Here is a 14,995-nt window from a genome sequence, read left to right as displayed (position 1 = left end):
ACAACAACAACAACAACAACAACAAGTTTGTTTTACTTTAAATACTTCTATATCTGGATTGAGTTCTGGGTGGTGTTGTCATCTATGGTGATCTCATGTTGTTCTCTGCTATTGTTGGCTCTCTATCCACAGAATACCCCTTAGCATTTTTTGTAAAGTTGGTCTGGTCATCACAAATTCCTTTAAGTTCTGTTTATCAGGCAACATCCTAATTTCACCATTGTATTTGAGGGGCAGCTTTGCTGGGTATATGCTTCTTGGTTGGCAATTTTTTTCTTTCAGAGTTTGTCATCTGATTGCCTTCCTGCCTGCATGAGATATCAGAGCTAAGTCTTATTGGTTCTCCTTTATAGGTAACTTTTTGTTTTTTCCAAGCGTGTCTCAGGATTCTTTGTTTTTGGTTTTGGAGAATTTGATTAGATATATCTTAGTGATTTTCTTTTGGGGTCTATCGTGTCTGGGGTTCATTCAGCTTCTTGGATGCTTATCTTCTCATCATTCCTGATGTTAGAGAAATACCACACTCTTAATGAGCAACACTGTGATGTGGAAAGGGTCTTTCTAAACAAGAGACGCAAGGAGCTCTGGTGGCATAGTGGGTTACATGTTAGGCTGTTAGCCACAAGTTAAGCAGTTTGAATCTACCACAGGAGCAAGATGAGGCTTTCTGCTTAAAGACTTACAACCTTGGAAACCCTATACAGGGTAGATATGAATCGGACCTGACTCAACGGCATACAACTACCATTCATTACCACCAAACAAGGGATACAGTCTGCTGGATCACAAAAAGGTTGTGGAAGTGAAGCTGGCAACTCCATTGGTCCTGGAGGAAACTTTGGAAGTGGTGGCGGGATCTTTGGCCAGGTGAAAGCCTTGGAAGAAGAGTGGGCTCTGGTGTGGCAGCAGTCGAGGCAGCTGTGGAGGAAGTGAGGGATTTGGAGGTGATAGTGGCAGCTGTGGCAGGGCTCCTGGTCATAGAAGTAGCAGGCTCTGATGGTGGTAGACCGGACATGGAACTGAGGTGGTAGCTACGGTGGCTGTGGTGAAGGAGATGGTTACAGTGAAGGTGGAAATGTGGTGGTGGTAACTACGGTGGCACTTGGAACTATAATGATTTTGGAAGGTCCATGGACGACAACAACAATACTTGCCAGAAAGTGGACTCAGGCTCATGGTAAATGCATGCGTGGTAGAGTAGAATTGTACTCCACAGGATTTTCAGTGGCTGATTTTTCAGAGTAGATCTTCAAACCTTTCTTCCAAGATAACTGTGGATGCACTTGAACCTCTAACCTTTCAGTTAACCATTTGCACCACTCAGGGATGCCTACCGAGGACAACAGTCAATTAATAGAGCCATGAAGGGGGCAGTTTTGGTGTGAAAAGCTTGGGCAGTCTCTATGGTGGTGGAAGTGGTGGATATGGTAGCAGAAGGTTGTAAAATTTCAGCAGAAAAGCTGCAGAACACTTGCAGACAGTTGTCCCAAACGCATTACAGGAACTGTAAACATTTGCCACAGAGGGAACTGTGATCAGTCATCAGAGAAATTACCATAGCTTCGATAAGAAGCCTTGTTCAGGATGCTTACAGTCATTGTTGGCAAACAGTGTATTAGTGAATACAATGGAGTGACAACTCAGGTATATTCTTGCAGTCTTTTATCTGTTGTAGCTTTGTCTTTCTTTTCATTACATCATGTATGTTGTTGTTGTTAGGTGTCCTCAACTTGATTCTGACTCATAGTGACCCTATGCACAACAGAACGAAACATTGCCTGGTTCTGCACCAGCCTCACGATTGTTGCTACACTTGAGTCCATTATTGCTGCCACTATGCCAATTCATCTCGTTTGGGGTCTTCCCCCTTTTCACAGGTATATTGTTGTTGTTAAGTGCCGTGAGTGGATTCTGACCCTGTATAGGGTTTCTAAGGAGCAGCTGGTTGGTTTGAACTGCTGACCTTGTGTTTCACAGTCCAGTGCTGATCCTGCAGCGCCACATCAGGAGCCCGATATATTGCCCCATAGATTGTAGAAGTGGCATCAGGAATAAAAAATAAATCAAACCATTTTTAACTTATATAAAAAAAGACTATATAGTTTAACAACTTTAACAATATCTTTATATATTGGCTTGCAACTGCATAAAGATACATAGTTGGTTATACAAAATGTAAGAATAAAGTACCTAAGGAATAGAAGGAACGGGGTAGATGTGGACAGAAGTGGTCAACAAGAATTGGGGGGAAATTACAGAAAAGGCTCCCCCCCCCTTCCTTTTTTTTTTTTTTACGAGTAGAGCTTCGTCGTCCTGTGATTCTTGTGTCTTTAAGTTGAGAAGTTCCCAGCTAAGTCAGTGGTGACTATTATAAAACTGTGTTGTTGTTAAGTGCAGTCAGCTCCGACTCATAGCCACACTACATATATAGGGGTTCCAAGGAGTGTCCAGTGAACTGGTGAATTTGAATCACCAACCTTGTGATTCAAACGACCTTGTGGTCAAGTGCTTATCCTACAGCACCACACCAGATATACACACTACAAAACATACAACATTTTATCAATTTCTACCCTTCCATGGCTCCCAAAGGCCTTTTAAGGTTAGTTCTTTTGCAAAATTATAATTCCTTTTGCAAAAATGTGTAAAGACATTCCCATTCTGGCCTAGCGGGTTATCTCAAGCGAGGCGGAGAGGCACTATTTCCTAACTGCTGTGGTTGCTTCTGGGGGAGGTGGCTGGTGACGAGAGGTTGGAGTGGGTATCAAAGAGCAGCCCACAGCTGCCGGCGCCGGAGATCCTGGAGAGCCTGCAGCGGGTGTGGCGGCACAGGGCTCTTTCAGAAGTTTCCACTACGTGGGCCTTTCAAGCTCAGGTCAGATAATGATTGCGATACTACTGAGAACAGAGGAGGCAGCTACTTCAGGAGCTGACAGGGCTTCATCTCGGATCCAAGAGTGAAGAAAAAAGAAGTCAAGGGCACTGACTTTGTCTGACTGGTGGAATTAGAACCTAAAGAGACTGCCCTTCCAGGCACACATAGCAGGCACAGACAGTAGAGCGGAATCCAGAAGGGATCCCAAGTCCATGGAAGAAACAACACACGATTTCTTTTTATTTATTTTTAGTTGTGGGAAAGGGACTCAGTGAGGCATTTTGACCATACCTAAAAAATATTCAGTTTTATTCTACTGCCTCCTTACCTTTCTGTTTTGAAGGAAGAAAGGTCAATAAGTATCTTTAAAGTATTAAAGTTCAAGCTACAACCTGGAAGTACCTAACAAAAAACGTAGGTACTACTGTAAAATGTTCCTTCAATGAACTGAGACATTCTGTTTGCACAATCTGAGTAAGCTGTGCTCAACGCCTCTCTGAGCTTACCACATCCATTTTCATGTTTTCCGTGGAGCTGTTGTTTTACAGAAGCATGGAGATTTGGGATTGGTAGCGATATCAAGGAGTCCCTGGGCAGTACATACTTACTGAATGGTGGGTGGTTTAGGTCCACCCAGAGGCATCTCAGAAGAAAGGTCTGATGATCTACTTCTGGGAAATCAGCCATTGAAAACCCTGTGGAGCACAGTTCTACTCTGTGTGATTCTGAGTCTTTGATCGTAACTGGTGGTCTTGAGAGACATTACATTTTGTGATATGTGCTAAGAGGCAACAGATCACCTGTGCTTTGTTAACCCACAAAACTACCACACATCTCTAAGCCTAAGGAACCGATATTTACTGAGGGCTTAACAAAGTGCCACAAGAAGTTCTGGAAGCACAGTGGGTAAAGAGCTTGGCTGCTAACCAAAAGGTCAGCACTTTGAACCTGTCAGTGCCTCCGCTGGAGAAAAGACCCGTTAGTCTGTTCCCATAAAGACTTTAGACTTGAAAGTCCTGTGGGACATTTCTACTATGCCCTACAGGGTCACTGAGAGTCAGAATTGACTCAATGGCACACAATGACGACACGTACCAGGCTCCTGATCTGTGGCCCAACTGACTGTCACAAGAGTCCTGGAGCTAAGTAGCTGCATGGCATTTCACAAGCAAGAGAATGGAGGTTGCTCCAAGTGGGAAAGTTCTTGTGCCAGATTTCATAGCAGTCACCAGCAAAGCTAATACCTGAACCCAGTGTACCTGACTTCAAAGTCAATGCTGTCTTGAAGGATCTCACACTGCATGCTCAAGGTATGGGAGAAGAGCCGGGAGAGTGGGGTGGGGTATCTGAAGAAGATGCAAAAACAGCTCAGGGGTTCAAAGGAGACCCAAGGAGAAATAAAATAACAGAGGAAATACTAAATGCACTTGCTTCTTACCTGGGGCTTTTTGCCCTTGCTTTGCTCACAGCCTGAAAGTGGGACTATAGGTTTCTACAGCTCAGCTCAAGCAAACATCATTAGGATCCACGTGCCCTCGGCCTCTGAGGCCAAGAGTCTCGGAAGCCCAGGCCCTGATCTGGGCTGTCAGCACCTGGTAGGACTCATCACCCCACATGATAAATGACTTGGCTGAGCAGAAAGCAGAGCTGGCCCTGCCTAGAGGATGGAAAATCACTAGAAGGGGCAGGGCAGAGAGGCCTCTCTGAGTAGTCGGCAAGATTCTAGTTCTCAGGGACAGGCTGGTGAGCGCCAGAACAAGGCTAATCTTGAAGGAAGCTGTGGGGCCCTGGGAGGGTAGGGGCCCGGTTTATGAGGATCCCATGAGATAATATGTATGGGAGAACACTTTAAAAGCAGTCAAGACCTAGTTTAAAGTAAGATGGTATCATCATTCAAGAATCTGAAGGCGGTAAGGGAAATTATCCAGGGACTGTCAGACTTACTTGAAGCCACTGATTCACTTTTCCAAACCTAATGTGGAGTCCTGGTGTGGCTCTGTGGGCTAATGCGTTGGACTGCAAAGTCAGTTTGAAGCACAGGGTTGGTGGTTCAAGCTCGCTAGCTGCTCCCTGAAAACCCTCTAAAGGGTCACTATGGGTCAGAGCCAACTCGACAGAGCTTAACAACATTAACAACAGTGTGTAATTAGGATCCCTGATTGGAGCATATGGTTAAGCACTAGGAAGTTGGAAGTTTGGACTTACACAGAGGTGCCTTGGAAGACAGGCCTGGCAGTCCATAGAACAGCTCTACTCTACACACATGAAGCCATGAATCAGACTTGATCTGAAAGCAATTAACAACAATATCTAATTGAAGCTTTTGTTTATAAAAGCCAGAAAGAAGTACCTTTTGAAAATCAGTCAGGCTCCTGGGTTGTAAAGGATAGAAACTCTGCTGAACCAGCTCAGACCAAATAAAGCCCTTGTTTGAAGCTCAGAGCTGCAAGGAAAGGGCAGGGGCAAACAAGTGAAGGCCAGTTCTGACTCATCGCTGTGTTTCTGAAATGCTCCCTGGTGCTAGGAAGCATGGCCCAGTCACTCTCACATCACACACTTTTCAGCCTCCTGTATTCTTCATTACAACTGGGAAACCTCAGGGAAAACTGGGGCCCAACTGGGACCATGTGCCTATCTGTGAGGTGCAGCCCCTGAAGCCATATGATTGAAATAGGAGGGGACAGCATTCCTGAAACCAAAAAGCAGTTGTGGTCAGGTCACCTCAGATTCATGGTGACCCCAAGTGTGTCAGAGTAGAATTGTGCTCCATTAAAGTGTTCAATGGCTGATTCTATGTAAGTAGTTCTTCCCAGTTGCCTGGGTAGATTAGAGTCTCCAACTCTTTGCACTACCCAGGAACTCCTAAAACAAAATGGGAGCTCTTCCCAGCAGGGGAATGGGAACAGACAAACAATGGAAATACCATACCTTAGCAAGGCTGAGAAGCACCACCAGACTAGACTACTTAAGGCTGCCAAGAACTAGCCACAATGAGAAATCAGTGCCCAAGTTATCAAAAATAATGAACTGGCTAGTATCTAAAGGGAAAGTGAGAACTGAGGGTCAAAAGATGGCTTCTCAGCTCAGTTTAAAAAGACCTGGATTGATTTCAGCAAGATGGTGGACTAGACCCTCTACAACAAAGACACAAGAGACCAAATGAAGTAGATACAGATGCTAATCCTGGAACCCTGAGCTTCCGTGGATTGAGTACTGATTAGGAGAAGATGGTGAACAAAAATGGTGAAAAGAGACAGAATGGTGAATTATCAGCTGGCCTGACATAGAGCAGCCATTTTGAGCTTTTGTGAGTAGTGTTCCAATTGGCTCAGTGACCCGAGAATTGCTCCACTTGTGCAGGACACCCAGCACCCATGCTAGAGGTTGGAGATCAGGAAGGCTCGGTCTTTCCCTGGTCCCCATACCCTCCTAGTGACCGGAGTGTGGCCCACCATTGCCCATCCAGTAATATGCCCCCTGGTACAGCTCCTGTTCTGCCTGAGGCTGGACGCCTGCCCTTGGGGAGCTGGGTGCCTACCACCCTGGGGTTTGAAGGCATGTCCTCTCTTGACTCCTCAAGTCAGCAAAATGTGCAGTACTGGACGGATGCATTGCTGCAGCCTCCCTGAGGCTGACAGGAACTCCTTGAGGGACCAGGAACCCTGCCTCGGCCACCTTCTAGGTCAGCAGGAATCCCACCAATGGAACAAGAGGAAATAGCCATAATAAATATCTATGCACTCCATGAAAGAGCCTCAAAATAGAGAAATCAAATTTTAACAGAACTGAAGAGAGAAACAGACAATTACACAAAAATACTAGATTTCATAACTCAACAAAGACAAAGAAGAACTTAACAACACAACCAACTAACCTGACCTCACAGACATTTACAGAACACTCTGCTAAGCAAGGTAAGTCTCAATTTTAAAAACACTGAAATACTACAAAGCATCTTCTCAGATCATAAGGTTACAAAATCAGAAATCAACAATAGGAAGATCAAGGGGGGAGGGGAATCAAATATATGGAAACTGAACAACACCTTGCTTTAAAACTACTCAGTAATAGAAATAAAAATATTAATTAAAAAAGTCCTTGACTCTAATAAAAATGAAAAACACAATACCCGGCAACCTTTGGGACATAGAAAAGTAGTGCTCAGCAGGCAACTGCAGTGCAGTGAGTTACTTCACATGGCTCTTCAACCTGCAGTCCATGCAGCACCCACCAAACAGTTGTTTTTCCTAAGGGGTCTGGGTAAGAAAAGGTGGAAGAAGATGCTGATAAGATTATACACGTCAGTAGTGAGTAATTGTTAACAGAGTTCATTGTAATCCGAAAACCTGCAACAATAATGTGGGTATAAAATGAGCCATCTTAGAAGCCAAGAATGGGGGATCTTATTACCATCCAGGAAGAAGGGACAGAAGTGAAGCAAGTCCTTTGGACCCCACGATCCTTGCACATTGAACCTCTTAGATGTAGGCACAGAAAGTTGTTACATTAGAGGAGCAGCATCTGCAGAACCAAGAGCCAGAGCACCAGATACAGCTTCAGGCTTCCCAGCCCATGGAGCAAGTAGAGTGCCACAAGGAGGCTCATTTGTGGAGTGGGATGCCCCAGGTACTTAACTGGGGAGTGAGTTATGTTGACCGACAGCTGAGTGCTTTGGGGCTGGGGCTTATAGCACAATGGAGTATGTTTTGGGCATTTAACAGGAGCCGTAAAAGAGCTCTGTAACATTGCTGGAACAGGGCAGAGGCTAAGGGTCCTGTGACTGAGATGCTAAGGATCAGAGAGAGGCCTTTGGGGGGCATAGCAGGGATGATGCTGTCCTAACGGAAAGAACTTGCCCAGAGGATTTCTAATCATGAATCATAACCTGTTAACTTTTTCAATTAAGCCCATAACTATGAGTATGGTATGTAAGTACTGGGTGATCATTGTAAGGAATTATTGAACTCAGCTGAGAAGCAGAGAGTGGTGTGGGAAGAATGGTTGGAAACAATTGCTAAGGAAGGTTGGAGGTGGAGGCAAGTGCTGGCGGCCAGGGGGCAGGCTTACAGGATGTGCCCTTTGGCTGTTTGAATGATTGTATATTCATGAGTGTTTGGGTATACATAAAACAAAACAAAACCAGAGGAAATAGAAGTAAATACTGTTGAATGATGATGCATGGAGGGGATTGTAATCATTGCAATGAAATGAACTACGATAGGATGAGTGTAAAACGGATATTCACCCATGTAACCTATCACTCAATTCACAATAAAAACTTTTAAAAAAAAGAAAGAATGAGACATTCATTGATGGGTACTAAGGGGGATGTGGAAAAGAAAAATAAATCACTACTAGAGAAATGAAACATCATAACATGGATGAAAGGAAAGGAATATACAGAGGAGCTTCAAAAAGTATGTGGAAAAATGAAATAGAAAGATAATGAAATTTTTCTATGAACATTTTGAATTCCCCTTATACAGTAAGAGGGAGGTCAGCAAAAAAAATAAATAATAAGGTGGAAAAAGACAATGGGAAGAGTACATGAGTTAAAGGCAATAGAGGTAAGTACTATTGTATACACAATCCTGCAATGACAATAATCTAGGAATGGGTGAATAGATAGAAACGAAAGCTGAACAGGTATGGGAAAAAGAATGAGTATACCCATGAATAAATGTGACGGAGGATTATTTTTACCTATGTTTTTATCTAGGAATATAGACATAACCAAACACCTTGAAGGAATGAATCACCGGGCCTTTGGTCTCAGGACCGTAGTCTTGGGGGACATCAAGGTCCACTGGCACAACACAGTCCACAAAGTAAATGTTCGATATCCTACTTTGCTGAGTAGCAACTAGGGTCTTAAAAGTTTGTGAATGGTCTTCTGAGGTGCAATGTGTTGGTCTCTTCCCGTCTGGAACAAAGACGAGTGAAGAAAATCAAAGACTCATGGAAAAAATTAGTCCAATGAACTAGTGGACTATGACAATCTCAGCCTCCCTGACCCAGAGACCAGAAGAACTAGATGGTACCCAGCCACCACTACCAACTGCTCTGAAAGGGATCACTTTAGGGGGTCCTGGATTGAGTGGGAGAACAACATGGAACAAAACTCAAAATCATTAATATAAAGTCCCAGTGTGGTGCTGTATGATAAGCACTGGACTGCTAACTAAAAGGTCAGTGGTTCAAACCCACTAGCTGCTCCTCAGAAACCCTATACAGAGTCACTATGAGTGGGAACCGACTCCATGGCATATTACAACACAACAACAACAACAAGTCTAGTAGAGACTGGCAGAACCCCTTGATCACATTTTTGGTCTGAAACTGAGCTCACTCCGGTGGCTCAATTTTCAGCCAAGTTGCAGAGAGGTCTACCAAGTGAAAAATAATACTAGGAAGTTATGCACTCCTTGGAATAACTAACCATTTGAGATCAAAGTGGCAGCATTTGCCCAGGGACAAAGGTCAGAAGGCAGAAAGAGTTAGGAAAGGAGGAGCGGAAAAGGGAAACAGGGGAAGTGGGATAAGTGAGGTCACCAAGTGGGGACTGCAATCAATGACACGAAGCAGGATGTGTACAAGTTGTTGAATGGAAAATTCATTTGCTCTGTAAGCCTTTACCTAATTCACTATTTGTTGTTTTTAGGTGCCATCAAGTCGGTACCGACTCATAGCGACCCTATGCACAACAGAATGAAACACTGCCCAGTCCTGGGTCAACCTCATGATCATTCATCATAAAATTTTTTTTTAAAAAAAGATAATGGAAATAAAGCCTATGTAAAATTTATTTTTATAAAAGTAGGGCTTGGATTGCCGCCATAAGCTTTGTCCTAAAGTCTAAGTGCCCAGCTTTATTTATTTGGGATTAGACCAGTAAATAGGGTGTCTAGTAGGCAGTGATGGGAAGCCCTGGTGGCACTATAAGATAAGCACTGGGCTACTAACCACAAGGTCAGCAATTCAAACCCACCAGCTGCTCTCAGGGAGAAAGATGAGGTTTTCTGCTCCACAAAGATTCACAGCCTGGGAAACCCTATACAAGGTAGCTATGATGGACAAGTGGTGGACCACCATGGCCTGGAAGCAGGGTTTGAATGGATTCAGTCAGGACTAATGAAGCAAAACTGGAACAAACACAAATTTTTAAAATGTAGGTAATTTGGAATGATAACAGGAATGGGAAAAATCACAGGTGGAAGTCCTGGAATGGGAGACTCTGAAGAAGTGTAGTGAGTCCTTTCAGAAACCTGATGCATGAGAGTGGGTTACTGGCAGGACTGTGGAGAACAGACCACATTCAAAGTGGCCTGGTTGGCCGCCATCTTTGAATGAGTCACTGCTGTTTCTGACCCTGCTCCAAATCCTACTGGCACGATCTGGTTGCTATGCAACATGTATGCTGCCCAAATTTACTAAGTTTCTAGCTAAAGTTCTAGCAGGGCTTCAACCTGTAATTTTTCCTGTTCTGGTTATCATTTCCATTCACCCAAATTTCTGTTCTGGTTTTACTTCCTTGGCAATGAGTCAGAACGGACTTGACAGCACTTAGCAACAACGAAGGCTAAAAGGTATTTGTGTGCATACCACCAGCGATGTGCGTCTCCATTCAATCGTCTCACAGAGGCTGGTGAAGAAGGCTCTCTTGGCTGGGTCCCCTAGATATCTGACTGAGAATCTGAGGGAGAAGGCCAGTGCTTTGCAGCCCATCATTCCCAACCCCAGGAAGCCCTTCCAGGCAGGACTTCAAACTGGTTCTTCCTAGTTCAATCACGGCCGAGGAAGTAAAACCCTTTATAGGGTTTCCGAGGAGCTGATGATGGGTTTGAACCACCAACCTTGTGCTTAGCAGTCCAATGCTTATCCTACAATAGGAAGTTTTAGAGAACAAGGAGTTCCTGGGTGGTGCAAACAGTTAATGTGCTCACTGAGAACCAAAAGGTTGGAGGTTCAAATATGCCCAAATGTGCCTGGAAGAAAGGCTTAGCAATCTACTTCAGAAAAAGCAGTCACTGAACACCTTATGGAATAGGGGTTCTACTCTGACACACACAGGGTCGCTGTGAGTCAGAATCGACTCGTGTTACAGACCGGAAAGATGTGCACTTGGTCTTGAGAACAAACACCCTGTCCTTTCTCTCTGCCTTTGGAAATACAGTACAGATTTCCTCTTAAAATTTGAGGCCTTGGGCCCAAGGAGGACGCATTCTCAGCATAAAGTGTATCCTCTGTATCTTCACATGATGAGAAAGTATCCAAGCACCAAGCTGAATTCCATGTGCTCCTTCCATTTGTCCACTCACTCTCCTCACTCCAACTTCCTGGCAGTAGCATGTGTGGCAGAGAACGGCAGGGGAGAGAATCCCAGTTTAAAAAGCGAAGACTCACCGATGCAATTGAGCAAGCCTGGAACATATAGGGAAACTCCGAAGTGTTCTGGAAGAGATCTCCCTAGACAACACAAAAATTGAGGTGACAACCAGCTGAGAGCGGGCCCAGACACTGGGCAGAGTATCTTGGTGACTGGGGCAGACTTCCTGGGTCTGATTTCCTGTGGCCTGAGGCCTGAGCCCTTACCAGGCAGTGTGCCCTGCTGAGTTCTGGGGCCCATAGCATCCTGATTACTTGCAGCTCTGCAAGGAGGTATCAAAGCCAGGAAGCAATGGTTTGAAGCCAAACAGAGGGAGTGAGGGAACAGAGAGGTCTGGGAGGGTGGAGGGAGTCCAACAGGAAAGGATGGGTAAGGGGGCAGGGCAAGGGAGAAAAGAAATCAGAATGAAATGAAAACAGCATTTGTAGCTGCGCCCCTCTCTGTAAAGCCCTGTCCTGCATGCATTATGCCTCCATGGATAAAAACAAAATCCAGGGAACCCAGTGCCAGCCTGCTGGGGCCCAGAAGGCTCCGGGATATAATATCTTCCAGGTGGGTGTACCTAGAAGCACACAAAGGTGCTTGACAGGTCTTTTCAAACTGACTGTCAAGGTCAAAACACCACCACCTGCAGGCATAACTGAAATGTCTGCATGCATCTCCCCCTCTGAGGCCTCTGTTGTTGTTTGTTTTAAACCAACTGCACAGTTTGAACGGCAGACAAGCCTGACAACTGTTTAAACATATGTATGTGCAATTTATTAGCTTGCAAATGGAGATATCTGGAGGCTAAAACCAAGTGGGAGGGGTAAGAGAGATGCTCACTCCAAGGGGGGCACGGGGAGGGGTATGGACAGTGAATTGCTTGGCTGAAGAGAGAAACCCTCAAGGAAAGAGCTGGCTCCAGCACAAGATTTGGAAAGGCTGGTTTGCACTGATGGCGCATGGAGCAGAGGCGGCTATTATGAAAGGAAGGGGCCCTGCCCTTGAGATCTGTCTATTTTGCAATTAACACAGGGTGAAAGAGGCCCCTTCTTAAACTTCTGCTCGGGGGCCTCAAATTTAAACGCCCACTCTGCCTAGGTGCCTAGAGTGCAAGAAAATTCCTGCTTTATAATCTCACTAGCTCTTACATCAAAAAGAAAATATATGCGTATGTTAAACTGCTAGTGAAATTAAATCACACAACCCCCAACCCCATCTCTGTTCAAAATAAAAACTGGAACCTAATTAAATCAAAGACTGTTGGGGCTCTAGGACTAGCTCCTTGATTTCTAAGAGAAGGAGACCAGGCCACAGCGGTGCTTTGACTTGCCTGAGAGCTGGTACTGTCTGTGGGCGAAGCTTTGTGGGGACACAGCTTCCCTAGGAGTAACTGACTAGGAGGAAGCATCACCCCCGATCTCTTTCCACCCACCCACTAAGTAGCATGTCCCCCATTCCTTCCACAGACTTCTCAACTGGGAGAAAATGGAATCCAAAAAAAACTTTGCAAGAGATTCTTTCCAGACCATAGATATCCCACATAACCCCACCCAACTCCTAGCATAGTTACCTGGAGGACAGATGGACAGTAGACAGATGGTCAGCCCCTGTCATAACCTGTGTGATCAGTGTCTCTCATGGTGTGGTCCAGGTAGTTACAGGGATCTGTCTTGAGAAGCTCAGGGCACAAGCCAAGCCACTAGGTCCAGGGAGAAATGACAGAACTTCCTTTTAAATTTCCTTTTGGGATGGTTTCTTCTTCTCTTTTTAAGTTTTTGACTTGTGTGTGTATGTTTTGTAATGTACCTCATATGTTAACCCAGTTCTAAATAGATACAACTCTTGTACTAACCGAAAGGTTGGTATTTCAAATCACCCAGCAGCCCCATGAAGAAAGATCTGGCAATCTGCTTCTGTAAAGATTGCAGCCAAGAAAATCTTATGCAGCAGTTTTATTCTGTGGTAACACATGGTATCACCATGAGAGGGAATCAGCTAAACACCAACAGGTTTGGGTTTTTGGTTACATCTATTCTATATCTATATAAAATTTCTCGAAAGGAGGCATTTAATTAAAAATATATAAATAACAAAGGGCTTCCTGAACAAAATTGTGATCTCCATGAGGGGACAGTACTTATGACCACTTTCCTTACTCTCAAAACCTAGGCCCCAGTACAAACCTGGCATAGGGTAGGCACCTAACCAACACTTACATAAAGAAAGCTGAATTCCACAGTCAACTTTACAATGGACTCCAAAGTACTTTTTTTAAAACAAAATATTTCCAATGTACAAGAGTCAGTCAAAAGTATTGCTATAAAATCATGTTTTTGTTGTTAAGTGCCGTTGAGTCATTTCTAACTCACAGCGACCCTGTACAGGGCTTCCAAGAAGCTGGTGAGTTTGAACCACCGACCTTGTAGATCAAACCAACCTTACAATCAAATGCTAATTCCCACAGCACCACACTAGGACTCCAGTTAAAACCATAGAAACCTTTATTAAACAAAAATATCAAAACATGAAGCTACATTTTCTCAGCTCATCCTCAATCTAGATCTGTACATTTCTGTAGGGGTTGCTCCCTAAAGAATTCTGGGCTTTTCAGTTCATAACACATCAGAATGTCAATTTTGGCATCTTTCAAATCATGTTCCTTCTAAATGTTCTTTCTGTTTGGGGAACAACAACAACAAAAAAGACTGAAGGGGCAAAATCAGGTAGTACTGTGGAAGGGTAAAGGTTTCTCGAGGAAATTCTCATAGAGAAGCCCTTGCTACTTACTACCCTTGAGGAATAAGCAGGCACATAGTTATGATGGGAAAAAATTCCTCAGTACAACTATCCTGACCTTTTTCTTACCAATGTAACTTTCCACTTTCCTTTCATTTCCCCCCTGTAAGTCTCCCTTCTCTTCCCTTCCCACTCCTGGTAACCGTCAAACAATGATTTTTTTCTGTGTGTGAACATTTTCTTGCCTGTTTACAGTAGTGGTGACATACAATATTCCTTTTATGACTGAATAATTTCACTCAGCATAATGTCCTCTACATTCATCCATCTTTTTTTTTTTTTTTTTTTTTTAATGTTGTATAGTATTCCATTGTGCGCAATATTTCTGAAGGGTTAGGCACTGAAAACTTTATAAATAGCAGTGAAAGATCATCTGATATAGTGCCAGCAGATGAGCCCCTTAGGTTGGAAGGCACTCAAAATACGACAGGGGAAGAACTGCCTCCTCAAAGTACAGTCGACCTTAGTGACAAAGCTTTCAGGACCTTCATTTTCTGACGGCGCACAACGCAAATGGAGAAGCAGCAGCTGCAAACATACAGTAATAATTGAAATATGGAGTGTATGAAGCATGAATATAAGAAAACTGGAAGTCATCAAAATTGAAAAGGAATACATAAATATTGATATCCTGGGCATTGCTGTTGTTGTTGTTAAGTGTCATTGAGTCAGTTCTGACTCAAAATGACTCTTATATGGTTTCCAAGAAGCAGCTGGTAGGTTTGAACTACTGACCTGCAGTATAGCCCAGTGCTTATTCTATAGTACATACAACACCAGGACTTTATCCTAAGCATTAGTGAGCTGAAATGGGATGGTATTGACCAATTTAAAAGCAAGTATAACCCTCATACCAAAACCAAGGAAGGACATTACTAAGAAAGAAAACTATAGACCAATATCCCTCATGAACATAGATGCAAAAATTCGCAACAAAATCCTAGCCACAGAAT

The 14,995-nt window shown here is 43.9% G+C and overlaps 1 protein-coding gene across 2 annotated transcripts in view; it reads right to left on the bottom strand.

The window, feature by feature from the left end:
• LOC102830995 (chromosome unknown open reading frame, human C9orf3) overlaps positions 1–14,995 on the bottom strand; it is a 541,746-nt gene that overhangs the window by 410,343 nt on the left and 116,408 nt on the right. The window lies entirely within an intron of this gene.

Source organism: Chrysochloris asiatica, unplaced genomic scaffold (assembly GCF_000296735.1).
Source record: "Chrysochloris asiatica unplaced genomic scaffold, ChrAsi1.0 scaffold00107, whole genome shotgun sequence".
In the NCBI taxonomy this organism is placed as follows: Eukaryota; Metazoa; Chordata; class Mammalia; order Afrosoricida; family Chrysochloridae; genus Chrysochloris; species Chrysochloris asiatica.
This window is presented reverse-complemented; position numbering and strand designations above follow the sequence as displayed.